The sequence below is a fragment of the Enhydra lutris genome, unplaced genomic scaffold, assembly GCF_002288905.1.
Source record: "Enhydra lutris kenyoni isolate GAN:26980312 unplaced genomic scaffold, ASM228890v2 scaffoldscaffold21, whole genome shotgun sequence".
In the NCBI taxonomy this organism is placed as follows: domain Eukaryota; kingdom Metazoa; phylum Chordata; class Mammalia; order Carnivora; family Mustelidae; genus Enhydra; species Enhydra lutris.
The window spans coordinates 39,820,243-39,847,478 of record NW_019154105.1 but is presented as its reverse complement, the minus strand read 5'-3'; positions in this window follow the sequence as shown (position 1 = coordinate 39,847,478).

Sequence of the window (27,236 nt, the reverse complement as noted above, 5' to 3'; positions counted from 1 at the left end):
ATTATTAAATTATTTAAGATAGAAAACAAATATATATTTTCTCAGAAATAATCTGATTAAAATCATAGGCCCATGGTTTTTATTTATTTAAAATAAAATCATTTTCATAGAAATTGCCATATGTCAAAGATAATTTCAAAAACTAGTTAAGGATAAATTTCTTGAACTTTTATTTATAAGAAATCAGGAATTCAATATTCAATAAAAGCAAGCTAATAGTACTGTTAAAATAAATGATTTTAACATGTGTAATGAAGAGTTATAATCAATTGGTGAAATAGCATCTTTCCAAAATGTTCTCCCTAATTACTAAATCAAATGTATGTCTTTGTACCTCACAATTTCAAGGTTCATTCATAACAGAAGGTATATTAGTTCAGACAGTATGCATGTAAATGTAGTCTTAATTTTGCTAAATATTTGAAACATGCAAAAAAAAGAAAATGTATGTCCTTGTTAAAGTTGACCTCATCTTGAGACTGGATTATTGCTTTCTGTATACTTTCACATACTTCTGCCTCTGTGCCTTTCCTTTCCAACTAATCTCCCCACAAATTGCCAGGAATTGTTCCAAAATTTAGATATTATCACAATATCTAGCTACAAAGAGTTGATAGCAGAATATTTGGAAAAGATAATGGTTAATCAGTAATGTCAGAAATAGCCAAGTATCAACTATTGAAATATTTTAAAACTATAAAATCATCCTAAATTTGTTTATTATTATATAAAACATTAAAAAATTTTTTCTAAGAGAATGAGAGTCAAATAGAGGAAAAGTATAACAAATATACCCAAATAATAATAATTGTAACTTACACTTTGTTATATTTAATTTAAATATAATTTAAAGTTATATTTAGGGGGCCTGGGTGGCTCAGTTGGTTAAGCAACTGCCTTCGACTCAGGTCATGATCCTGGAGTCCTGGGGTCCAAGTCCCACATTGGCATCCCTGCTCAGCAGGGAGTCTGCTTCTCCCTCTGACCCTCTCCCCTTTCATGCTCTCTCTCTCACTCTCTTTCTCTCAAGTAAATAAATAAAATCTATAAATAAATAAATAAATAAATAAATAACATTATATTTATATTTACTACACTCTAAGAACAATTCTAGATTCTTTTAAATGCATTAGCTGATTTTATCCTTGCCCTAACCTTTTCAGTAAGCAGTTTGTTTATTCTAAGTACGTAGCTGGGGACAGAGAGACAAGGGAAATTAAAGTCACCAAATTTCATCCAAAAGTAAGTGGTCTGGATAGTTCACCTCTATAATACTGTTCTATTGGAAAAGAAATAAGTGTATCAGTTCATTCAAGTCACTGTATCTTATTTTTACTAACATTAGTCAGCAGGATTAATTATGCTAAAAGGTTAGTCATGGTAACAGAAACTAAATAAAGGGAAAAGATTTGCAGGACAGGGATAGAAACAAATGAAAAATACATAAAAATATTTGTAAACCTAGATATTAGAGCATCATGAACACAGGTCTAAGTAAGAGAAAATGATTTCCAAATAAAATAAGACCAAATTCAAGGTAGTACTGTTGCAAAAGACAAAACACACACACACACACACACACACACACACACACACACACACACACAAAAAACATAATATGCACGGGGTAATTTTCAGAGGTGGTTAAAGAATGAGATTGTTCATAGCATTTTAGTTAAAACCGGAAGTTCACATTAGCATCCTTATATAATTTTTAAAAGAACAAGAAATATGAAGGCTTTCCATACAAGAAGAAAGAACATGACATAACCAAATTGTCATTAAAAAAACTGTTATCTGAGTTCTAGCATGAACTGAAGTTGTGAAAGTTATACAAGAAGTTGTACAAAAGTTTGTATTACGGAGCCCATTTACAAGTAGGAGATAATGAACTTCTAAAATAAGGCAAATAAATAAATTATAATTTTAAGATAAGTGTGTAAGTCAGGAAAATTATTTTGTTTTAATCAAGTTGAAATTCTTATGCAAATCCCTCAATTTTGCCAGAGGCTTCCAGTAGGAAGGACCTCTGAAGACAAGGTATTGTAAAAGAGGTTTTAAAGTTGCAGACAAACCATTGATCCTAAGTGCACCGAAAAGCTACACAAAGGTGGGAAGAATTTTGGCTTTTAGGTCTGATTCAGCCTTTCTCAGTGTTAATCCCAAGGGAAATTATATCCCATAAATAGATTGTTACTACATGAAAGATAACAATCTTGTTTCTGTATTTGGGGAAATGCTGGCCCATTCTTAAAAATAAAACCAGAATTGTTCATAGGCTTAGTTGTATTATAACCTCCCAGTAGAGGAGCATAGTATAAATATTTCTCATCTGCCATCTTAATTTTTGTTAAATTATTCCAGGGCCTGCTTTATTCTGGATTGCAACAGGATATCAGTGTCATTGTTAGAAACAAAATAAACTGTAAAATAAAGTGAAGAAAGTGCTTTAGAATCTCATAATGATTTGAAAAATTAAGAAGAGTATGAGAAATAGTAAAAGGAGAAAATTACAGAGCTTGGTGTCTCCCTTAAGGAAATCCAAAGCTACTATATTTGGTTAGAAATATCTGTAGGGATAAAGAATTAGGTATACGGGTGGAATGACTAAAGCACTGTACATTATCTTCCCAGACTGTCTGTCTGTCTCTTTTCAAGGATAACCATTTCTTTTTTTAAGTCAGAAGGAAAAAAACTACCATAAAAGGTTATGAAAAACAAGTCGGATTCCTTCATTACCTCCTTCTCAGGGTTCCTAGAGAATTTTATATGTCAAAACAGATGGCATTTGGCAAGCGGATGTCTGAAACTTAGATGTAATTCACCAGAGGTTCTTTGGAAATATTTCTGAGTGCAGAGGGAAAGTCACTTGTTTGTGACAGGTTTTCCACCATAAGATCATGTTAGTTAGCAAATCATATACGAAAGGATACTAATGAGCTTAATAAGAAGAATGTGTGCAAGCTCCTGCTGAGGAATATGCCTAGAAGAGTAAGAAAGGCACAATGTATGTGGACTTTCAAAAGAAGGAAAGATAGTTACTATGTTTGGAATTCAAAGAAACTATTTTAAAGTATCATATGTTTCTACTTCTGCTTTTCTTCTCAAACCATATATCTTTTGCTTTTACACTTAAGAATTGTTATTTACACTCTAGAATTTTGCAAAATCTACTTTAGCCTAAAATGATATTTATTGAAAACGAGAATACTCATAATAATTTTTTGTTGGCTCATGTTTGTGTCAGTAAATGAATTCTTTTTCTCAAAATATAAAATATGTTTATGAGAAAAACAGATCTAAGTGCTGTCTTCTTTGAAGACTATATATATTCTGACATGGTACTAGCACAAAATTGTTATTAAAAAAAAAACTAGAGTGTAGTAATAATTTTAAAGCTTTCAGTCCTTAATTTACATAGAATACTTCCAAGCATAATTTAAATAATATCATTGAATCCTCTAGGTGCATTCTAAATTCAGAGATACAAACAATGGATATTAAAGTACAACTTCCAGTGTGAATTATCCATGACATTTAGACATGTTTTCTGATCTCCAAACATAAGTTCATCTGAATTTAAAAAAGAAAACAAACCACATTTCTTACACCAAAAGTACACTCATTAACAATAGTAATGTTGAAAAACACAAGTGAAATAGGAAAATAATGAATACTTCCATTTTACTCAATTAATAAATCTCAATCAATTATTTCTTTAAATATACAGGTTAATTTTCCTTCTCTTTAAAAGAATCTAGAAGTGGGTTACCTGGGTGGCTCAGTTGTTAAGCATCTGCCTTCAGCTCAGGGCATGATCTCAGGGTCCTGGGATGAGCCCGGCATCAGGCTCCTTGCAGAGCAAGAAGCCTGCTTCTCCCTCTCCTGCTCCCCTTGCTTGTGTTCCCTCTCTCGCTGGGTCTTTGTCAAATAAATAAATAAAGTCTTAAAAAAAAAAAGAAGAATCTAGAAGTAACATAAGGAGGTTAACAGCCTGATGTTTCAGGTACCTGGGTGGCTCAGTGGGTTAAAACCTCTGCCTTCAGCTCAGGTCATGATCTCTGGGTCCTGGGACCCAGCCCTGCATTGGGCTCTTTGATCTGCAGGGAGCCTGCTTCCTTCTCTCTCTCTGCCTGCTTCTCTGCCTACTTGTGATCTCTGTCTGTCAAATAAATAAATAAATAAATATTTTTAAAAAGGCCGATGTTTCATAAATAATATATCTCTGTACATTTTTGTCTGTCATAACTATAGCTACATAATTAATTATGTTAATTTATATATATATAAGATACTTTTACATTGAATTTGGTGGCAATTCAAGTAAAAAATAATGTTTGAGAATCATATCACTGTTATAAAAATTATACATAATGCCATGTGACATAAATATTCTTTTTAAGATTCCCTGCACTAGGCACAAGGTATCTATAAGTAAAGCTCATAGAATTTACAATTATTTTTTGAGAGAATGTTTTTGTTCCAATTCTCAACTAATCATATGCATTCAATACTATGAGGTTTCTACATGGCAGGCCAAGGGAGACTGCTAAACAAATCCAATCCTTATCATGCTTTGAACATAACATCTGACTTAGCCTACCATGAACCAAACGTTTCCTGAATATAAATTGCTTTTAAATGTAGAAAAGTACTATTTTTTCCTAGATGAACAACCTTCCCTTTCCTGGCTTCAGCTAAATGGGCTTCTGTTATCAAATACTTTTGCAAATAGAGTATAAAATCATAATTTTAATTTCTAACAAAACAGGAGATTATTAGATCCAAAGTTAAGTACATAAATATTGACTTGTACAGAGTCCATTGTATTGGAAATGTAAGTAACTATTAGAATAAGCTTATTGTAAGTAGAAAGTCTATAGAAAATGCCACTGCCATTAACAGCAGATACCCTTTATGTAGTGTTTATTCTCTGCCAGTCCCCAAATGAAGTACTTAACATAGATTAACTCATGTATTCTTCCAAGGTCTATGAGGTAAGTAACTATTATGGTCCCATTTTGCAGATGAAGGAATTGATACACAAAGAGGTGAAGTAAATCAGATAAAGGCAGAGCTAGTTTTATACTCAAACTCTACAGTCTTTCTGCTTATAATTTGTCTAGCCAGCTTTTAGATATGTCATAAGAATTTTTATTGTTTATAATTATTACTATTATTATTATTTTACTTTAAGAAAGTAAAAGAAAGATCTAAAGCTCCTAACAAGAAGCTATTTTTTTTTTTTTTCAAATCCAGGTTGCTTTCAGATGAACAGATCAAAGATCAAGGAGAGTTTGGTTACTAGATCTGTGGCTTTAAATGTAGCTATCAATCAGAGCAGGATCAAGTTTAGGCAGTGAAATTTATTGGGTTACATAGAAGTCTACCAGTGCAATAAAAATAAGCATGCATACATTTTTCCTTTTGGAAATCCCTATTTATGTAACATTTGCTTGAGGAACACAAAGGTCCCTTAGAATGGTTATCAGATACTTCATAAATGGGCTGTAGCCCTACCTCACAGCACAGCCTCATATATGCACTGGTCTATCTCCAGGGCTACCAACTACTTGATATCGTCTAAAGGAGTAAACATTATCTTTTGTTCCTTCTTCATTTACATAAGATGGTACCTGTTCTTGAGAAGGCACCTCTATTATTTCTCTTAGATTTTTTCCATAATATACGAAATCATAGAGGTATCCTTATGTCTCTGACTTGGTGGTGGCATTTGTCATATAGCATTACAATTAATCCAACTGATATTTACTATCATCAATCTAGTCAAGGTGCCAGAAGTAAAGTTAAATAATCCCACTCCTTAGGGAAGCTTAAAATTATTTATTATGGTGAATAAGGCAGTAAGCAGACTACTTCAGGTTAAATGAGTACTCTAGTTAATTTGACATTTATAGGATTAATGTAGAGATGGATCCATTAAGTTGTCCAAGATTGATTAGAAATGCATTAGTATTGTGTAGTATAGTATGGTATAGTATAGCATAGCATATCATATGTATAGATAACCCAACTAACTTTTTTACTCAGACTACTACTCTGGTGATCTGATCTGATTATCTTGGATGTGCATCAATCAATATCCTAATTAAAACTGACTTTTAATTTAGTTTTTAATATGTGAAGTTAATGTACCAACTTAATAATTGAGAGTTAGGGTGATTTACCCAGCAGGCATGGACCAAGTACAAGAAGTAAATTCAGGTCCTTTAACATGATGTTTGTCAAAAATATTTTGTTCCTGAGTTGAGTTTTCTTTGTGTTATTCCTCAAATTATTTGGAACCTGTGGAGGGAAAAAGGAGAGGGGGAAAAAATAGGCTTTAGATGAGTTTAGATATTTGACCTGAACCTTGGGCTTTGGTGGAAGATGATGCATTTTCACTTTGGTACTATGTACAAACTAGGTTAATGAGGATTTTACAATTGAATTGAGGTGTAGAAAAGATATTTTAAGTTACCTAGTATGTTGACATGGCTTTCCTCTCAGCTGAGTAGCTATTGCTATAGAGTGGTAGTTCCCTAGACTAGCAACATCTCTATCACTGGGACAACCTCAGTCTGGGCTGTACATTAGGGATAGCTGGAGGCATTCCAAACCACTTATATCAGAATTGTTGAGGAAGGGACACAGGCATCAATAGTGTCCTAAAGTTCTCCAGGTAATTCCAATGTGCAGACAAGATTGCGAGCTATACAGAGAGGTATATGTGGAATTTTAAGCAAAGATGAGGACCTCAGGCAACTTGCAGGGTTGGGAGACTCAGCAAAGACAAAGAGGACAGGGCAAGAAGCATAATTGAAGGCTAGAAGAGAGTGTTAGTTATAAATTTGGGGGGCCTGGAGCGCCTGGGTGGCTCAGTGGGTTAAAGCCTCTGCCTTGGCTCAGGTCATGATCCCAGGGTCCTGGGATCGAGCCCTGCATTGGGCTCTCTGCTCAGTGCGGAGCCTGCTTCCTCCTCTCTCTGCCTGCCTCTCTGCCTACTTGTGATTTCTGTCAAATAAATAAAATATTAAAAAAAATAAAATCTTTTAAAAAATAAAAATAAATTTTGGGGGCCTAAGTGCAATGCACTGAATGCTTATGTCCTTCCAAAATTCATATGTTGAATCCCCAGTGTAATGATACTATGAGTTGGACCTTTGTAAGATGATTAGGTCATAAGAGTGAATCCCTCATGAATAGGATTATAAAAAGGGTCCCAGGGAGCTCTCTTGTTCTTTTTCCATCTTGTGGATACATAGAGGAGCCTAAAAACAAAACAAAAACAATACCCTGAAAGAAGACTCTTACAAGAACCTGACCATACTGATGCCCTAATCTCAGACATCTAAGCTCTAGAAATATAAGGAATACATTTCAATTGTTTATAAACCACCCAGTCTAGAGTACTTTGTTGTAGTAGTCTGAATGGACTAAGAAGTTAATAGGGACTGCTGGGACATATATTTATTATAGACAGCATGGCCAGAAGCACTTAGCTAGCTCAAGCTTCAAAACATGGGCTACAACAGTTCAATATTCAGGTACAGCATTTCTTAAATAATAGATGAGGCTTAGGCAATAATTCAATTATAAAGTCAAGTCCTCTCTCTCTGTAGGTTTTGCTGCTTGATTTTAAACTGCAAGCCAGGTCCATTCAGCCTGTATTACTTCCTAATTGTGTAGTGCTGCAAGGTTTAGCAAATAAGCATATAGCATGCTGTTTAAATTTGAATTCTTGGTAAAAATAAATACCATTTTGAAATAGGTAAGTAGATATATGTCCCAAATAGCTCATGAGACATACTTATAATAGAAAAACGCTTGTTATTTATCTGAATTTCAAACTTAACTGGGCCTCTTGTATTTTAATCTGAAAACCCTTTATTTGTGTGACTCAATATTTAAATTGGCATTATTAGACCTATGTTGGTAGAATTATATCAGCTGCTTTGAATTCTCCTCTGTGTTAAGAGCCAAGATGGAAATCAAAGGAAATGTTTTAATGTTTTAATACAAGTAGCTTGTCTGTGAAATCAGGTGTTTCAAAGAATTGCTGAAGGAACTCCAGGCAGGCTTGCAGATATTGTTTGCTCCTTAAGAAAATATGTTTAAGAAACTTGTAGAAATGCAAAAACAGAAAACAAAACAAAACAAAACTGTTTTGCCTAGCACATGACTGAGACTTTATTTATTTTTTAAAAGATTTTATTTATTTATATGGCAGACAGAGATCACAAGCAGGCAGAGAGGCAGGCAGAGATAGAGGAGGAAGCAGGCTCCCCACTGAGCAGAGAGCCTGATGCGGGGCTCGATCCCAGATTGTGACCTGGGCTGAAGGCAGAGGCTTTAACCCACTAAGCCACCCAGACGCCCCATGACTGAGATTTTAATTACTCTTTTCTCCTCTCCATGTTTCTACAATTACCATTCAACTCCATCTCAGGTAGTAAACCTCGAGTTTCTCAGCTAGGTCTACCAGGGAAAAGCAAAGAGAAGAAAGAATGTAACCCTGTGCAAATATGCATGTGTAGGGAGGTGGGATAGTGAAATAGTCTGTTTTATTTTCTGAGCCTATAATTAAGTCTAATAACAGATGAAGTGAATGCTGTGATGCACACACACACACCCCCAACACACACACCCTAATTCCAACTTTAGGACCAAGACACTCCTTCCCCCAACTGCCTGGGTCGTTGTTGCTGACCAAAGGCTTTCTCTCCACTTAAAGAGCTGCCTCACCCAAGGTTAGGGCACCTGCACAGGAGCAGCCAGCATCAAAGGATGAGCGGAGCTAGAAGAACTAACCCTAGCCCTTTGCCTCAATGAGACACTTTCAAAGAACCATTTCAGCTCTAAAGTTTCTCCAGGGATCTGCTGGGGCATTTGTTATAAGTGCATCGCCTTTCAACTTTTGTCTCTGCCCAATTCTGCTTCCCTCACTTCTTTAAAGTGTTATTCCAAAGATTACTTCCCAATAAAATTTCTGTGTCCAAATCTCTATTTTAGGAGAATATACTTATAAAAATACTCCCCAGCTATATTGTATCTATATCTATATATGTGTGTGTATAGATAGATAGATGATAGATAGATATACCTTGCTAACCAATACTTAGCTATTTGTCACAAAAGTCCTTATTCTTAAAAAGCAAACAAACAAACAAACAAACAACAACAAACAACACCTCGACCTCTCCTTGATTTCCACTCAACTTTCCTCCTTTCTTCCTTCCTTCCTTCTTTTTTAACTCTTACATGTTACTGGGTATAAGCCAAAAAAATCTGATTTGCCTCAGTGAATGGAGTTTGGAGATTCTCTAGAGCCCTATTTTATTGATTCCCTAATTTTACTCTAACTTTATAGAACTCCAAGGAATTCCAAGGCTTTGGGAAACATGCTTTGCAACATCTCTGGACTCAACAACTTTAGGAAACAGATATTCTTGCTTTTTAAAGATTTATTTATTTGTTTGTTTTTTTGAGAAAAAGAGAGAGAGTGAGCAAGTTGTGGGGAGGGGCGTGGAGTGGGGAAATCTGCTGCAGATTTTCCACTGACCTGGGAGTGCAGCATGGGTCTCGGTCTCATGACCCATGAGATCATGTCCTGAGCTGAAATCAGGAGTCAGATGCCTAACTGACTGTGCCAACAAGGTGCTCCTAGAAAACTGAGATCTTATCCTATTGGTAATGACAAGGACCAGTGCAATGATTCAGATGTTGAACTGTTACATTCATATAAGCACATTGTCCTAGTATAGCTTTCAGCTCATGATTTTATTCTAATTTTTTTTAACTTAGTGAATTTATAATCTCATGTTTTCCAATCCAATTTTATTTGAGTACCTCTCTAATCCTGTTAATAGTTATGAGATCAAAATCATTAAAGAACATTGCTGTTAAAGCTAAAATATACTCCTATATATTTGGCGAAATAATCTGTAAATATTTTAATCACAGGCTTTTGAGAAAAGGAAAACTACATTGATGTTGGAATAAATATCTATTATGTGTTGGCCACTTTCTGAAATGAAGTAAACATTACATATATAAAATAAAATAAAAAACCCTGGTCACCCAGCAGGCTTACTTATGTAAGGATAAGGACACTGTGTCTTATGTTGTTCTCTGTTATTATTGTACAAAAAAAGATCTTGAAGTGAAAGTCTGTATTCCAGAAGTCAAAAATGCTGATTAATTTTCTGGGAGGAGTTTCATTGTTTTAATAAGAATTATGAATAAACTGAGAATGATATGCATTATCATATTATGAAAACATTTGTATATTGCTATGGTCTCTGTGTCTTCCATAAACTCCACAAAATTAGTTTGTGGACTTAAGTGGCTACTTAATAGCTACACCCAAATCTCTCTTGCTAACAGAATCCAATCTCTTTACCAATACACAGGTGAAACTATCCTTCAGAAGAAGCCAAGTAGCTGTCTAGCCCCATTTAGTGAGTCTTCATGGATACAACACAAACTTCATAATCTTATTCTCATTGCCAATGATTGGCTAAAGCATAAGTATGTAATAAAATTCTTGCCAAAGAGATTTGAGTAAGAAATGGTTCTAGATGGATTATAGAATATTTCTCTTCAACTTAACACATACACACACACACACACACACACACTCATTCACACAAATGCAAGCCTAGAATCACCTTCTTGACATCTTGAATGAAGACATAATACTTAAAATTACAACGTCCATTTTCAAACAATGAGGGTAAAAGCCCATAAAATTTTACAGAATTTGAGCAGGACTCTGATACCTCTGAGTCACTAGAACAACCAATAATGGAAATACTATACTATGGAAAACTTTTCTATTGTAATAAATATGACTCACATTTAAAGATCACCTTGGTCTGGTATTCTGTAACCAAAATCAAATGGATCCTAACTGATATATCTCAGGAACACAGACAGTGAAAGCAATTTGAACCTCCTCCTCTCAAGACTCCTGGATCTCTGCTGCTGACTTGATGCACATCTTAATATATCTACCAATTCCTTTACTTTTGTGAGATTATTTTGTGTCCTTCAAACACTTACTGAGCACACATGATATGTTGTACTGTTCAATACTGTTGCCAATATAATCATAAGCTTCTGAAGCATTTTAAACAATGAACTACATAAGCTTCCTAAAGCTGTTGTAATAACCACAAACTAAATAACTTAAAACAATAGAAATATATTCTCTTGTTCTGGATGCTAGAAATCTGAAGTCTAGTTATCAGCAGAGCCATATTCCCTCTGAATAAAATCTATCCTTATACCCTCCTAACTTCTGGTAGTTGTTTCCAATCCTTGTCATTTCTCAGCTTGTAACATATCACTTCTATTTCTCCCTGTCTTCACATGACTCCCTCTGTGTGTCTGTCTCTAAACCTTTCTTGTTATCAGGATACCAGTTATTGGATTTATGAGCCACCCTAATCCAGTATGACCTTATCTTAAACTGAATATATCTGCAAACATCCCATGTTCAAGTAAGGTCATATTCACAGGTTCTAGGAGAATATGAAGTTTGCTGGGACACGACTCGACTCTGTGCAGGGAGCAATGTGATCTAATTGGAGTTCCAAAAATCTTCTTCTGGCTGCAAAGTGGACCCTATTTCTGTTTCACTGATACTCTGCTTTTCTAACTTCATGTAGGCCTAGAAATAAGACCACCAAATAAATCAGATTAACATGTAATTAGAAGTAAATAAGTCCTTATGGAAAAGGCAAAGGTCTCCCTCAATACTCATAAAGCATTTACATTAGAGAATAAAACTATACCTCTTGTATTTTAGACTGTTTTGTGACTATGCATCTATACTTCAGATTTTATCTACTTTAGGTGATGTTGCCTGTGTGCTTTTTAGATAGATGAACTGTTACTTATCATACGTAATTCATGTGTTCATTATACTAGTATTTATTCCTTCAAAAATGTTTATTTTCCAGTAACTGCTATGGGCTCTGGGAATATAGGAATGAATAATAATAACAACAAAAATAAGAAAATAAATTTCTTGGTGACATGAAGATTAAATTCTAATGGGAAAGTGGAAAAGTTAGATATTAAGCAAGCAGGTACAAAATATAGATAAATAAAATAATGGTAGGCAGTAACAGTGCTATGAAGGAAAACAAAGGAGGACAAGAAGATGGAGAACTACAGAATTTTTCATTTGAGATCATGTGGTCAGGGAAGATGTCTCTGAGGAAATGACATTTGGCAGAGATATGAATGATGTGAGAATCAAAACCCACAGTTGACCCCACATTTCCCTCAGGATAAAATCAGAACTTCATGTTGTTGGAAAGGCCATATTAATTCCCTTGCTTCACTCTTTCACTAGTTAACATAGTTAGGAAGTTTTAAAAAGCATTTCTTACTAGGATCAGCATTTTTTGATCAACAAATCTCAGATACGACTTATTTTTACAGAGTTAAGCCAGTTTAACTTTGAACTTTAAAACATAGACATGTACACACAGTATTTTATTCAGTGGTTTCTTACTTTGAAACTTCTCACAAATTTCAAATAGTCTATAATCACAAGCCTAATACTTAACTTCTAAGTCTAATATTTAAAAGCCATCTTTCATGCAAGCATATATGTGTTTGGTGTATACACACACACACACACACACACACACACACACACACACACATATATATAAAATTTATAAACATGTTTATTCTCAATAAAATTCATTTAAGCTACTAAACTAGAATTAACATTTTGAAATTCTATGCTTTTTATTTCTTTTTCACATCTCCTAACACAATTATAAACCAAAGTTAATATTTAATTTCTACAAATTCCAAAACAGAGTTGTAATTCTTCAATTTTCAATGATAAATGATGACACAGATAACATTGATAAAAGATGTCACATAGAGGAAACATGAAAATCCATCAATATATACTAAAAGGAAGCTGAGTCTCTGTAACAGCAATTAAGTAAAATAACTTAATATGTCCAATGAGACAAGGGTCTTAAAAGCAATTAAATTAAGACGTTTCTGGAGAATAAAGTTAATTCTTGTCACCTCTTAGACACATATGTTTTCAATTATTTGAAACACAATTTAGCAAGGATAGAATTATTATAGTTAGGTCAAACATGTATTCTGCTGATGAAGCAAGTACAAGGCAGGAAATATCAAGCATCTTTAATAGCATCATCTTAAATTACAAAGTATATGCAGTAATGGGCCAAACTACCAACAGAGACATAACTTTTAACAACTACTTTAGTATTATTCTGAGACTGAAACAAATAGGGAGCCCTGAACACAAGCCAAACAAAATAGAATTAATATGAGGTCTATGGGAGAGTCAGTTTGCACAGCCACAAGTACAGTGAGTATTAAAATACTGAGCTACTGTACATGTGTCATAATTGGTGAATAGTATAATAGTAAGCACAATGAGTGGTAAAATTATTTAATAATACACATTCTAGTATATATGATCTATCTAACATATAGAACCTCTCTGCAATTCAAGTTTGGAAAATGGAGCACAGGTTTTGGCATGTATGTCTGTTGCAGGTAGAGTAAGGTTGATACAGATATTTTAATCATTTCAGATGCATAAGACAAGCCTCTAAACTTTAGAGTTTAGAAGGTCTTGGATGAGGAAAGAAGCTGTTCCACAGAGCTGAGGAAGACTTATTGTGCATTCCTCCCCAGCCCTACAAATACACATACACACAAAGAAATGCCTAATCTTGTCTGGGCTCAGGCCCTGGTTTCAAAGAACTGAAGAATGTTAGAAATGTGTTGTGTGGACATTATCCATTCCTTAGAAAGGTTTGCAGTTCTTTGTGTTTTGAAACAATCCCTTTGTGGTGGTTGGCATGGGAAAAGGGGGCCATGTTGGCTCCTTGTGATAAAGTCTTTAGGGAGGGAAACTGTCCATTTAACCTATTTCAGGGTACACGTCTCAACATGTCTTGATGGTATGACACTATGACCCACTTCTGTTTCCCCCATCTTCCTACAAGGCCAAGGAGACTCTTGCCAGCTCCCTAGCTGCCCTTCCCCTGCTGGCTCTTCTATGTGTCCTGGAACAATTAGCTTAAAACAGTCTTTGAGTGTTGACAATCTGTCAGTAATCACTGTTTAAACTTTCTTTGGTTTTCCTCTTTTTTTTACTCTGGTTTAATAAGAGGACCTCAGCCAACAGCTGTCCCTCTGTGTTTAACCAATTGTTTACTGAATGGTCTATGCAAGGAGCATAGCCATTTAACACTCCCTTAATAGAATTAGGCTAAAAAGAGTCTGCACAATAACATAAATATAATTTTCTTTATCTTTATAAAATGATAGTATGGGCATCAGTATGTTTATGGATATCACCTGAACTGATAAAAATCTTTGGCAGATCTTAATTTCTTTAGATAATGGGAACAATATGAAAATGAAGAATAAAAGTGATTTTTTTGTAGTTTTTGCCTTGTTTACTCTCTTGTTTTTGTATAGTATCTTTTTGTTCTCTTATTTCTGGTTTATATAATAACTTTAAAACTGAAATAGACAGGAAAATAAATTGATATAGCTATAACCAGGTACGGAAAGTCTATTATCTGGAGAGTTTTAGAACAGGATGTTACTTGCATATATCTCTCCATTTTTTATTTAACCTCAAAGTTTCATATTGGTGTGGACTGAAGGGAAAGGTCAACTCTTGATTGAATACCTTTCTGAAATGTGTTGGTCTAAGGTCATCCATTGTTTAAGGATTCCCTAGAGAATTTATTCTTTTCTCATATGAAATCTTGCTCTCTTTTTTATGGTCATAGTCACAGTAACACATTTTATCTCATGGCAGGCATAGGCTGGCTTTCCTGGACTAATTTTTCACGCCATAGATGTTGCTCTTTGCCACCTTTATCCTGAGACCAGGATAGGTTATTCAGTCAATGCTCATAGACAACTTAGCTCCTTTATTTGAGAGCACCTAAATTGGTTAGCACTGAGCCTCCTACCAAAGGGAAGTCAGTGTTTGCTATCTGAAATTCTCTGTACTAGACATTTTATATTAATTAACTCACTTAATCTCACAGAGTGATCATTTTAGTGGATGAGAAAACCAAGGGAGGGAGAGGCTAAGTTATTAGCCCAAGATCATGGAACTGAGTGAAGGACTTGGGCTAGCTTTTCCAGAGCCAACAAACAATGCTGGTCATCATGTTACACTGGCTCTGGTCCTGGACAGGCAGCTTCAGGGGCAAAGCCCATCTATTCTTGATGGTGCTTATATCTAGTGGGTAACACAGCATGTACATTTAACACATGGTCTATAAACAGTTGTTGCATGAGCTAATGAATAGTATTTTCACACTTTTCTAGGATAAATACACCATCACGTATTAAACATTTTGAACTCCTTAGGGGAAAATCACAAGGGGCTAGAAAAGAAGTTAAAAGAAAATGATTCAGAAGTAAACTTCCAGGGATTGTATCTCTCTTCTGCCAGTCACTAGTCAGGTGGTCTTGCGCAGTTTGTCTGTTTAAATGTCTCATATGTCACATGGATATGAAGACATAAATAGAACTTATGTCATAGGGTTGTAGAGAATAATAATACAGAGTCTGATACAAAGTTTATTCCCAATTGATGTTAAGTATTATTATCATTTATATTTACACTTTTTTCATGATTTGTTATAGTAAAATGTTTCATATAAAATATTTGCTTAGATAAGTTTTAAGGAAAGACAAAACTTTCTTTTGGTACCATAGAAAAGTAGAAGTCCTTATCAAAAGAATTCATTTATGGGTATTTAATATAATTCTTTGTCCATTTAATCTATAAATACTTATTAAGTAGTAATTATAGTTATAGGTGTTTTGATTGTTACTGAGATACCAGAGAGAGAAAAACATCCCTCATAGACCATAGAGTCTAGAGAAGAAATGTGAGTATCATTACAAAATTCGACATAGTACACAGGAAGTACAGGACATATTTTAAAGATCCTATTGGCTTTATTCAGTGACTCACGAACAAGGCAACACCCCATCCAACCAGGTAGAAAGGAGCTCTGGTAAATGATATTTTATTTTATTGTTTTAAAAGATTTTATTTATTTATTTGACAGAGAGATCACAAGTAGGCAGAGAGGCAGGCAGAAAGAGAGGGAAGCAGACTCCCCGCAGAGCAAAGAGCCCGATGCGGGGCTGGATCCCAGGACCCTGGGATCATGACCTGAGCTGAAGGCAGAGGCTTTAACCCACTGAGCCACCCAGGCGCCCCTCTGGTAAATGATATTTTAGATGAATAAAAATATATCTCAACATTTATTAAAATTATAGAGTACTTATATTCATTTCGAAAATCTAACATAGGAAAAATAGGAATGACAATTTCAAAATAAAGCTTAGAAGAAGCAGGACCTCATTACCAGTCTCCTGTAATTCAGGCAAGTGTTATTTACATTTGTTTCAAATGCACTGGTACACTAATAAAGGATGCAAAACCCAGGGGGAAGCCATGACTTACTCACTTCATACTTGTCCTGGATTCCATCTTAATGTTGGTCTCATTAACAGAGCAAGAGACAAATAAGCCACATCTTTATAAATTGAAAATGAAGTACAATCATAGGACTTGTTCACTGTCAGCCTTCAAATGGTATAATTTGAATAAAGTGCACACTTTCAAAAAATTGTATTTTGGGGCACCTGGGTGGCTCAGTCAGTTAAGCATCCGCTTCCAGCTCAGGTCATGCATGATCCCAGACTACTGGGATCAAGTCCCTCATCAGACTCCCTGCTCAGAGGAGAACCTGCTTCTCCCTCTCTGTCCCTCTTCCTGCTGGTTATCTTTGTCACTTTCAAATAAATAAATAAATAGACAGATAAATAACATCTTTAAAAAAGTGTGTGAATATATCTACATACCTGTTCTACTTTCTACCCATTCCAAAGTCTGTCATGGTGTCATATATGCCAACAGATGGACCTCTGTCACTTCCTATTTTCCAAGTACTCTGAATCTTGATTCCCATTTCCCCAGGTGGCATTGCCAATCCAAATTCCCATGGCTGCATTATGGATCAATATTTCCTGTCTTTTTGACCCCTTCTCAATTCAATAGTCAATATTTCTCTCAGTAGCCATATATTTTGCCTTAAATTCTCCCCCTGCAAACTCAGTTGCTTCCTGGATTTGTTACACAGAGAAATCTATTGTACTCCAAAATCTCCTTAAAAACCTGAATATTCATGGTCACCACTGAATTCCAGCAAAAGGAAGAATTCTCTCATTCCTAGTACCAACTCCTTAGAAACTGGCGAATGTTATAAATCATAATTATTATTTACTTTAGCACATAGACTCACATACAACACAGACCTGATTTTATTGTTTATTCTGCCTAAATGGCTATGTTGTTTGTAAATATAGGATAAGAGATTATCTGTTGTCTTATTATTAGAATAGCCTTTGTTATACTAATAATTTGGGGGAGTGCATTTACATTAGCTTTATATTTTAGTTTGACTAGTCAGAGAGATTTTTTGTTTTGTTTTGTTTTGTAAACTCTTAGAACATCTGAACATACATAAATATTTGTGAGAAGGGATTTGTTTAAGCTACTATATCAGAAGTACTCAAAGTAGCTACAGGGATTACACACACAGCTAGACGAATATTGCTCTGGAATAGCCCTTGGCTACAATGGACTAATTAATCTGATTAATGGATTATACTCTTCTAAAGAGTTTGTTTTGCAACTATTTTATGGATTACAGAGTATTAAAACATTTGAAATAAAATTTGCTTTTCTTAAGTTCCAAGAAGTATTTCGTTGCATTATTAACCACCTTAGTATAAAAAATGCAGGTTTTATCTAGGGAGTCATGAAAAATAATATATAGAATTAACTATAAAGCAGATGCCCCATTAATTCAAACAAGTATCATTCCAGATTCCCAGAGACATAGAGACAATTATTTCAGAAACATCAAATTTTGAAATTTCCTCCACATATGGTAATGGCAGAAATGAGTTACTCATTTCCCAGAGGAAGCCCAAAATTCAGGTAAAGTATAATTATGAACATTTTTATTTTTGTCACTAAATGTAATATAGCATCCAAAACAGTATCAAATGATTCTGACAGATCAATCCCTTTGGAAAATGCACCTGCTCATATTGCTCCCATCATTAAATAGACAAAAAAAAAAAAAAAAAAAAAAAAAAAAATCCAGAAACTTTAATTAAGCCCCGTGCCCTCAATTAATATCACATCCATCTCTCTTTTCTTTGTAATTGTAATGGTGTGCCATATTCAAATACTGTTTTTTTTTTTTTCCTTTCTAAATCTTCCCATTCACCCTCAATTTATTACTATAGAAATCTTCTTGGGGCATCTGGGTGGTTCAGGCCATTAAGCATTTGACTTTGGCTCAGGTCATGATCTCAGGGTCTTGGCTTGGATAATTGTGTGGGGCTCCCAGCTCAGTGTGGAGTCTGCTTCTTCCTCTACCCTGACCCCTCACCTACTACTCCTGCACACTTTCTCTGTCTCTCTCTCAAATAAATAAATAAAACCTTAAAAAAAAAAAAGAGATCTTCTTTCTAAGACTTCCAGTGACCAACTTATTCCCAAATTTCAATAATTTGTTTCTTTATGTTTTTATCTGTCTGAAAATTAGTTCACTTCTTTCTCCTTTATCTTCCTTTTGTGCTAAAACTTTCTTTTGGTCATTCTCTTCTATCTCTAGAGTCTCTTTTTGTTATATTCCTTGAGCTCTATTTAAACTTATTTTTGCATAGCATTTAACTTATTTTATGTAAATCAGTCCCTGGCCAATTTTTCTCATTCTAAAATCTTCCAAAGTAAATGCCTTAATGGCTAACTACATCGATCTGCAGATTCTTTTCTGCTGGGATATAGAACTGTATCCCCAGTGTAACAGCATCCATATCCTTTTGGCAATTTCAGCTATCTCTCCAAGTAAATTATTACCTTGTGTTCCCTCCAGTCCATCCTCAACCAAACCATAAGAATTGGCTTGTAAAATCTAAAACGCTTGCTCAAAATTCTGTAGAATTTCATACTGTTTAGAAAAGATTTCATACCCTTTACCATTGTACAAAGTTGAGCCCCCTTTTACCAGTTTTGCATATTTAACTGATTAAATCTCATGAAAATGTTTTTCTAGTTGTAAAATACTACTATATTCAGTCTTGAATTGAATACTAATTATCTGCCAGATACCTTCTTTAGGCACTGGGCCTGCAAGGAGGATTAAGATGTAAGTTCTTCCTTTTGGGAACTCTCAGTCTACTAGAGTGAAAATACCAAATAAAAAGCTAATTACAATATAGAGTAATACTGTAATGACAGAGAGATGTGCAAATACTATATCTAAGAGGAAAACTTAATTCAGACTACTCTGTGACACAGAAAGCTCCCAAAGAAGTGAAATATATGTCTTGAGTTTTCAAGAATTTGAAAGATTTCAATGAAAAACAAGGTAAAAATGAAATATTTAAAGACAGGGATCACTTAATTTTTTTTTTTCTAACTAGCTACTTAACTATCTAGCTATATATGTTTCTCTCAAATTTTTATTCTCAGCCTAAAATTTTCCCTGACTTTTCCATTTATTTTAGCTGTATTTCTAATATCTCCACTTGGATCTTTAATAATCCATTTAATGTTCACCTCGAGGCTTAATATTTAGTATTAATCTCTAAACACAATGATCCGTCAATGTTTTCACATCCTCCTTCTACCATTCTTCTAGTTGCTTAGGCCAAAAACTTTGAAATCTTTTCTATTGCTCTTTTTCTTTTATACCCACATCCAATCTACTTGGTGTATCCTATATGTGGGGAGTACTTCCCCCATCTCACGGCTTACTGCCTCACCTTTTCCTCACCTTTTCTATTTTTTGCTCAAATGTCTTTTCTAGTCTTTCTGAAATTTTTAAATTATTTTCATTGATTATTTTAATTATTTTATCTTATTTTACTTTATTTTAAACTAAAATCACCCTCCCAGCTGGCTTTACTTCCCATTTCTGCTTTATTTACCTTTGCGGTATTTATCAATATCTGACATGATATGTATTTACCTAATTTCTGGTTTATATATTTTCTCCCACTAATATATGTACTCTATGAGAATAAGAGATTTATCTGTTTTGTTCCTTGTGGCATAACTAGTACTTAGGGAATTCCTGGCACACATTAGCTGCTTAATAAATATTTTGTATTTGAGGGAATAGATATAATTTCATTGTCAGATTATATGTCTTTTAAAGGCAGTCCTATTGAAAATCTGAGAAGTTAATTGAAATGCACAGAAGGGTTTTTTTTCCTATTATTCTAAAATGACTAAATAAATCAGAATTATAACAGTTCCTCCATTGATAGGAAGTTTTTGAATCTCATATTGTTTTCATTGGAATAAATAGTAAATGGTCTTTATCATCATATTAGTGCTTTAATTTTTTAAAAGGTATTATGCTAAACATTTTATACATATCGTCTCATTTAATTCTTGCAACCAGCCTGTGAGATAAGGTAGATCTTTTCACTTGGTTAAGGTTTAGAAGGCCCAAGACATGTGGCTAAATTGGCAGGCAGAAGATTTGAATCCAGTTACTTTAGCTCAAGGGTACATGTTTCAGTACTCTCCCTTTCGTAATTTGGATGTAAAAGAACGGTTGTAATGAATAGGACTTTATTTACCCCCTAAAATTAAAATGTTATGTATTATTCTAAAGTCCCAATTCTGTAGAAAATATCTATATAACTAGATCTTTTTTTAAACATAAGAATATTTGTTCTGGTATCAAGGAAATTGCAGAAGAGTTTAATATAACAGAATTCTGTATCTCATATATGTGTTTGTGTATATTCAACAAAAGTGTTTGTTTATAAAGTCACATTTATTTTGCTTTTTTGGACAATATTATATAAGAATTTGCTGTTTAACTATTAAAAACATAATTTTCTTTTTTTTTTAAGATTTTATTTATTTATTTGACAAATGGAGATCATAAGTAGGCAGAGGCGAAGGCAGAGAGAGAGGAGGAACCAGGCTCCCCGCTGAGCAGAGAGCCCGATGTGGGGCTTAATCCCAGGACCCTGGGATCATGACCTGGAGCTGAAGGCAGAGGCTTTAACCCACTGAGCCATCCAGGTACCCCAAAAGACACATAATTTTCTAATGTAAGTAATCTAGGTCCTTCATTCAGTTTTCCTCAGCAATTTATACCAGCTCTTTGTTACCACCTCTGTTATTAATTTAAAATGCCTCTAATCTTATTCAACCTCTACATTTTAGTTAAAGAAAGAAGTTTTAATAGACTGAATTTAAAAATTACATTATAAAAATATTCAACATCTCTTTCTCCCTTTGTCTTTGTAATTCACCTTCAAAAAACACTTTGATAATCTCTGATGGTTAAGGTCTATTTATTTCTAACTTTGTTTCAAAGACCTGAACTGGTTGTCTCCTCTGGCCTGCATTTAATTAAATACAGGTATAATTTCTAATTTTCCTTCAAACTGGTTTAGCAATGTTATATTCCTCTGGGGTAGTTCGGCTTCTTCCTCTGCCTTTTTTTTTTTTTTTTTTTTTGACAGCTTGTGTCAAAAATTGATTCTGATTCCAAACAGATGGAATTTTCTCCTTTATCTGGTGCCCCTAACTACCCAAAGACCTACAATAAACAAGATGCAGCCAACTCTCTCTTCTGATGATTCTTGTCTTAGACATTTCAAACAACAAAATTCCCTCCTGAGAAAATTATGTTCAGTCATATAACCTTTAAGTGAAAGGATTTGGCTTCAAATGTGTTGGTATTTTTTTTCTTCTTTGTGAACAGCAGATTATTCTCCTTTGTACTAAATTAATGTCTGAGGGAAATGAATGTCAGAAATTTGGCCTGCACAATATTTCATTTCCTTGTCAGTGTCTACCAGGTCTTTTTGGCAGCAACAAAAAGGACTAGCAAGCCACTTTGAATAAAATGTGCTGTATTTTTCAAAGGGAAACACAACACATTAATTTTGCTTATAAACTGTTAAATTATAGCCATGACAAAATATAGACTTAAAACACTGCTTTATAACAATGTCTTCAATAGGGCCACTGGTTTACCAAAATGTTACACACCTCATGCTTGTAATTAAGCTGCCGTACTTGCATTGAGTTACTCAATATTATTTTTCATTTATAAGTAATACAAGCTTTTGAGTTACTTTTTTTGAGTTTTCTCATAACTTTAAAAAAAAACTATGGACACAGATAACCAAGCATATTTTTGAGGCTAGACTAAGACAGTTCTTTTTTTTTTTTTTTAAGATTTTATTTATTTATTTAACAGAGAGAAATCACAAGTAGGCAGAGAGGCAGGCAGCGAGAGAGGAGGAAGCAGGCTCCCTGCTGAGCAGAAAGCCCGATGTGGGGCTTGAACCCAGGACCTGGGATCATGACCTGAGCTGAAGGCAGCGGCTTAACCCACTGAGCCACCCAGGCGCCCCTAGACTAAGACAGTTCTAAATTTCCTTTTTTTGGGGGGAGCACTGTGTATTTGTATGGAATTTGTACTATGTGGGAGACTCAGTTCATCCCCCCTAACTCCATTTTCCCAATGCAAGGACAAGTACTGGAATAGGGTTAGGGCTTCTTTTTACTTTACTGGCTTTTCACTGGTAGTTCAGTTTAAGGTATCATTTGAAGGTTCTAATCCATTAAAAAAGGGTAGTCTTTTCAGGGTAGTTCAGAAGGATTGAGCAAACCTTGAGACAACCAATGTGAGCGGGTAGTCACAAAAAGTCCTCAGCTCATGGATTGAACATACATCTTAAGCATAGTTAATGAATGATTGTTTGCTTGAATGGAGATGAACAGACTCCCAAAACTGGCACATCTTTATTGACACTTTGTCAGTTAGCTTTTGAGACATAAAACCATTACCAACCTTAGTAACTTAAAACAATAAACATTTAGTTAGAGCACAATTCTAGGAGTCAGCAGCTTGGGTTGGACTCATCTGGATAGTGCTTCTGCTCTCAGTTGGGTTTGCTCATTTGTCTGCAGTCAGTCACCAGCTTGATTGGGGGACCATTCATCTGGGATGGCCTAATCTAGAGTGACCTCCATCCTGCCCTGGATTTGTATCTAGCTGGCTATCTTGTTTCCCTAGACAATATCTTGTTTACCTAGTCTACCAGTAAAAATAAAGTAACTTCCAAGGCATACTCTTCAAGCCCTGGTTTATCATGTTTATCAATGTCCCACTCACCAAAGTGATATGGCCAAAGCATAAGAGGAAAGTAGGGATGTGAACATTTTTATAATCAATTTATTATTCCCTAGCATTGTTAATGTAACTGTAATCTGCAAGGTTATTTAACTATAAATTCTAACCTTGCTGTTTTTCATAAGGAACTTTGATCAGTTCTTCAAATATATTCCTATGACTTACCTAGTCCTCCAAATCCTGTAAATACCCTTTTCTAAAACCCTTTTGACATACTCCATGGTGATCCTGAAGTGCATTCCCTCCTGCCATAGTAAGCTGACAAATTTTAATTTGTTTGCCTAATGGTGTGCTCCTGGTGGACACAGTGAGACTTTGAATAGTGGCTTTAGTAGTGTATGTTGAGCTTCTCTGAAGTGTTAGACTATGTTCTAGAGGATAGGATTCAAACATACATAAGGAATTGTCCTAGAGATGCCTGGGTAGCTCATTTGGTTAATGCCAGCCTTTGGCTCAGGTCGTGATCCCAGAATCCTGGGATCAAGCCCTGCATCTGGCTCCCAGCTCATCAGGGAATCTGCTTCTCCTTCTGTCTGCTGCTCCCCTTGCTCATGCTCACTCTCTCACTCTCTTTCTGACAAATAGATAAATACAGTCTTTAAAAAAAATAATAAAAAAGGATTTGTCTCTATCCTTGAGATTTGACTGTCTACTTGGCAAGACTACCCTAAAATTTAAATTCTGGATACTATACCATGGATGAGATGTTTGTACAGTACACAAATACACATTTTTTTTTTGAGAAGTTATTGTTTAGCCTATAGGCAGAGGATTTTTAGTACAGGACATGATCCCTTTGATAGGAAGAAAGAGCCTAACAAATTAAATAGAATCAAAGAGTTTATTTAAAAAACAAAAACAAAAACAAACAAACAAACAAACAAAAACTTCCTTTTGCTCCTGATAGTATAATTTTACCTGAGAGTGTACAAAGGGAGTTGCACAATTTTATTGCATCCTTTTCCAAAAACATTACTAGATCCACATAATGCAGTTGAACATCCTCAAAGCAATAAACAATAGCCAGAAGAAGGCAATATCATACTTAAAGTTCCCTCAATTTAACATAAAGAAATGACATTTTAAGACACAATGGAGAACCCAATGGTTTAAGTGCCATATTTATTTGCAGACTGTCTCTGTTTTCTTGACATATTCCCTCTAAACTTAATGCTTGGGTAGACTGGATTATTCTAAGTGAAATCTGGCAAGATGTCTCACGCACACACTGAAATCTATTCTCCATTACTAAACACCCTTACATTTGGATCTTTATTCAAAAATATATTTTATTGTAATTCATCTTTCCATTCCCTCCCAGGTCTTAAAAGAAGGGTTAATACTCTTTTATTCTAAAATAAAGTCTTCCTTCTCTATTCCTCCTTTTTCCCCTTTGGAGTGTTTTGGTTTATGGTCTATCAGTTAGCCCCCTTTATTTCTTTATATCTTTACTTTCACTCTGCCTGTGAGTTCTTTCCCATCTGGAATGGAAAAAAAAAAAAAAATCTCGGTATGGATTACTTTAATAACACTTCCTTTGACCTTGACACCTTTGAAGTTATCATTCTATATTTCTTTTTGCTCTGCATGAAAGAGGCAGTTCTAGCAAGGATAAACTTAACAAAAGTCCTTCTTTCTACTACTGCCTACATTTTAAATCTTTAAATTTACTACTCATACTTTTAATGCCCTTATTTCATTAAAATCACTATCTTTACAACACAAAAGCTCAGCAATGCTCATTTATTTTGCCCTAATCCTGAGAAATCACACCCTATGCTGCCTTCTTCCTTTTTTTTTTTTTTTTTTTTTTTTTTAATGCTAAGAAAAGGAGAAAGCAGAGTCGTGGGTGGTGGTAAGAGTGAGAATTAATTTATCTCAGTCTCCAGAAGGAGAGGGTATCTTGTGTTTTCTTCTTAAGTAATTCCAATGGTATTCTCTACATGAGTGTGGTTGATTTCATGAGACATACCACTTACTTGAAAATAATTTCTTGTGTGTTTCCCTTAATAGATCATCTTTTATTGTGGAAAGGTTTATACCTTACATCACTTTATTTTTGCAGGGCACAGCAAAGAATATGAAAACTTACAAGGTGCTCAATATCTTTGCTGGCTATTGATGATTATAAGAGCCAATAACCTGAACATCCTGATATGTTGGCAGTTACTTAAAGAACAGTGCATGCTGAGAGATGAACAAGGTTGTTGAGAAGATGGGGTTTGGTAAAAATTTTAATACTTGCTTCAACACTTTTAAATATTGTTATCTTTTTTTTATAAACATATTATATATATATATATATATATATATATATATATATATATATTCCCCCCCCCCCAGGGGTACAGGTCTGTGAATCGCCAGGTTTTTTTTAAACTCTATTCTACAGGGAGACAAACAGGCAAATATACTTTAGTTCATTTTCTCCATTTCTCCATTCTTCTCTAAGTAACTGAGTTTTTTGTGGTCTAAAAATAGGATACCTCCATCAAAATCTTGCAGAAGCAAATCAGAGAAACAAAGGAGAGAAAGATTAAAAATCTGAGAATACTCCTTTTTTCTTGAGCTTCCCAAGAAGCCAATGAGTGCTTACTCTTCCTATTAATTGTTTTCAGCTCTGGATAGTCAAAGCTAATATGATTTGAATGGGAATGCTTCTTTTTAATGGAAGAATCAAGCTATGGCAAAAATTAATCAAGGACATATCCTAAATGAAAGATTTTAATCCTTTTTGTTTCCATATACTACGACAAATTCCTAAGTGCTTGGGAAGATTAGGCTGATGACTTGGTTTCTATCTTAAAGCAGGCAAAAAAAAAAAAAAAAAACATAGTGGAGAAATTCTGAAACTTACCTTGACTTGTTCTTAAAATCAAAACTAGTGTACAGGAAGACCACTAAATTCATATGAATAATTTAAATTAATAATTACCATAATAATAATATGATATAGATTCAATGCAGAGGTAATACCTGATACTATTTCTTGTTTAAAAAGACTTGTTTCACATCATTAAAACACTTTACATCCAGATTATATATTCCAATCAGAAAAAAATTACAAAGTAATATATATATATATTTACAAATATATATGTAAATGTTGAAAATAAATGCTGTAATAAGTGCTCAAGTAATAGGTATATTTAAAAAAATACAGCTCAGTCAGCATAAAATATGAATCTATGCATGTGTGGAAGAATAGCTAGTGGGTAAATCTGACCTGTTACTGGAAATAGTTGGCTTGAAAGCTAATACTAGAGCTTGGTAATGCTCTTTCCTCAAAGCATAATGCAGATTTATCATGCTTTTCCTTTGGGGTAGATGAAGTGCTGACATAACAATTCATTGTAAAAATCAGTATGTTCAAATCCAAAAGGGCAAACTACTTTAGAAATGCTTTGCCTCCTTAAAGACAATTTTCAGAGCTGTTGTTACTCTGAAACTTTGTCCAAACTATTTCCTCCTTTAACAAAGCACTATAAATAAATAGAGCCTGTGACCTTCAATTCTCATCCCCTCTAGCATTTATAGCTTGTTATTAAAAGAGAAAAATATCTCTTTTCTTACTTAAAATTGTATACATGTATACTATATCTACCTCATTATAATTTCCAATCAGCTGTCTAAAGTTGCTTTGCATATGACCTCTTTTTTGGAAAACACACACAGAAAATCCATTTGTCTCTATGTCCCTTTGAGAAAGTGAGATTATTTCAAAAGCTTACACACACACACACACACAACTTTAAAATTATTTCCTCTAACTTCATCCCAAGGTTAAGCCAGCATTCTATTTCCTTACACTAAAGCAACAGACTTGTACTTCTTTTGGTGTCTTCACAAAGCTTGTCCAATGTATTTATACAAATACATCACAAGATGATATTCTTGTTTACAAACATTTGCTAATGTAGCTACAGT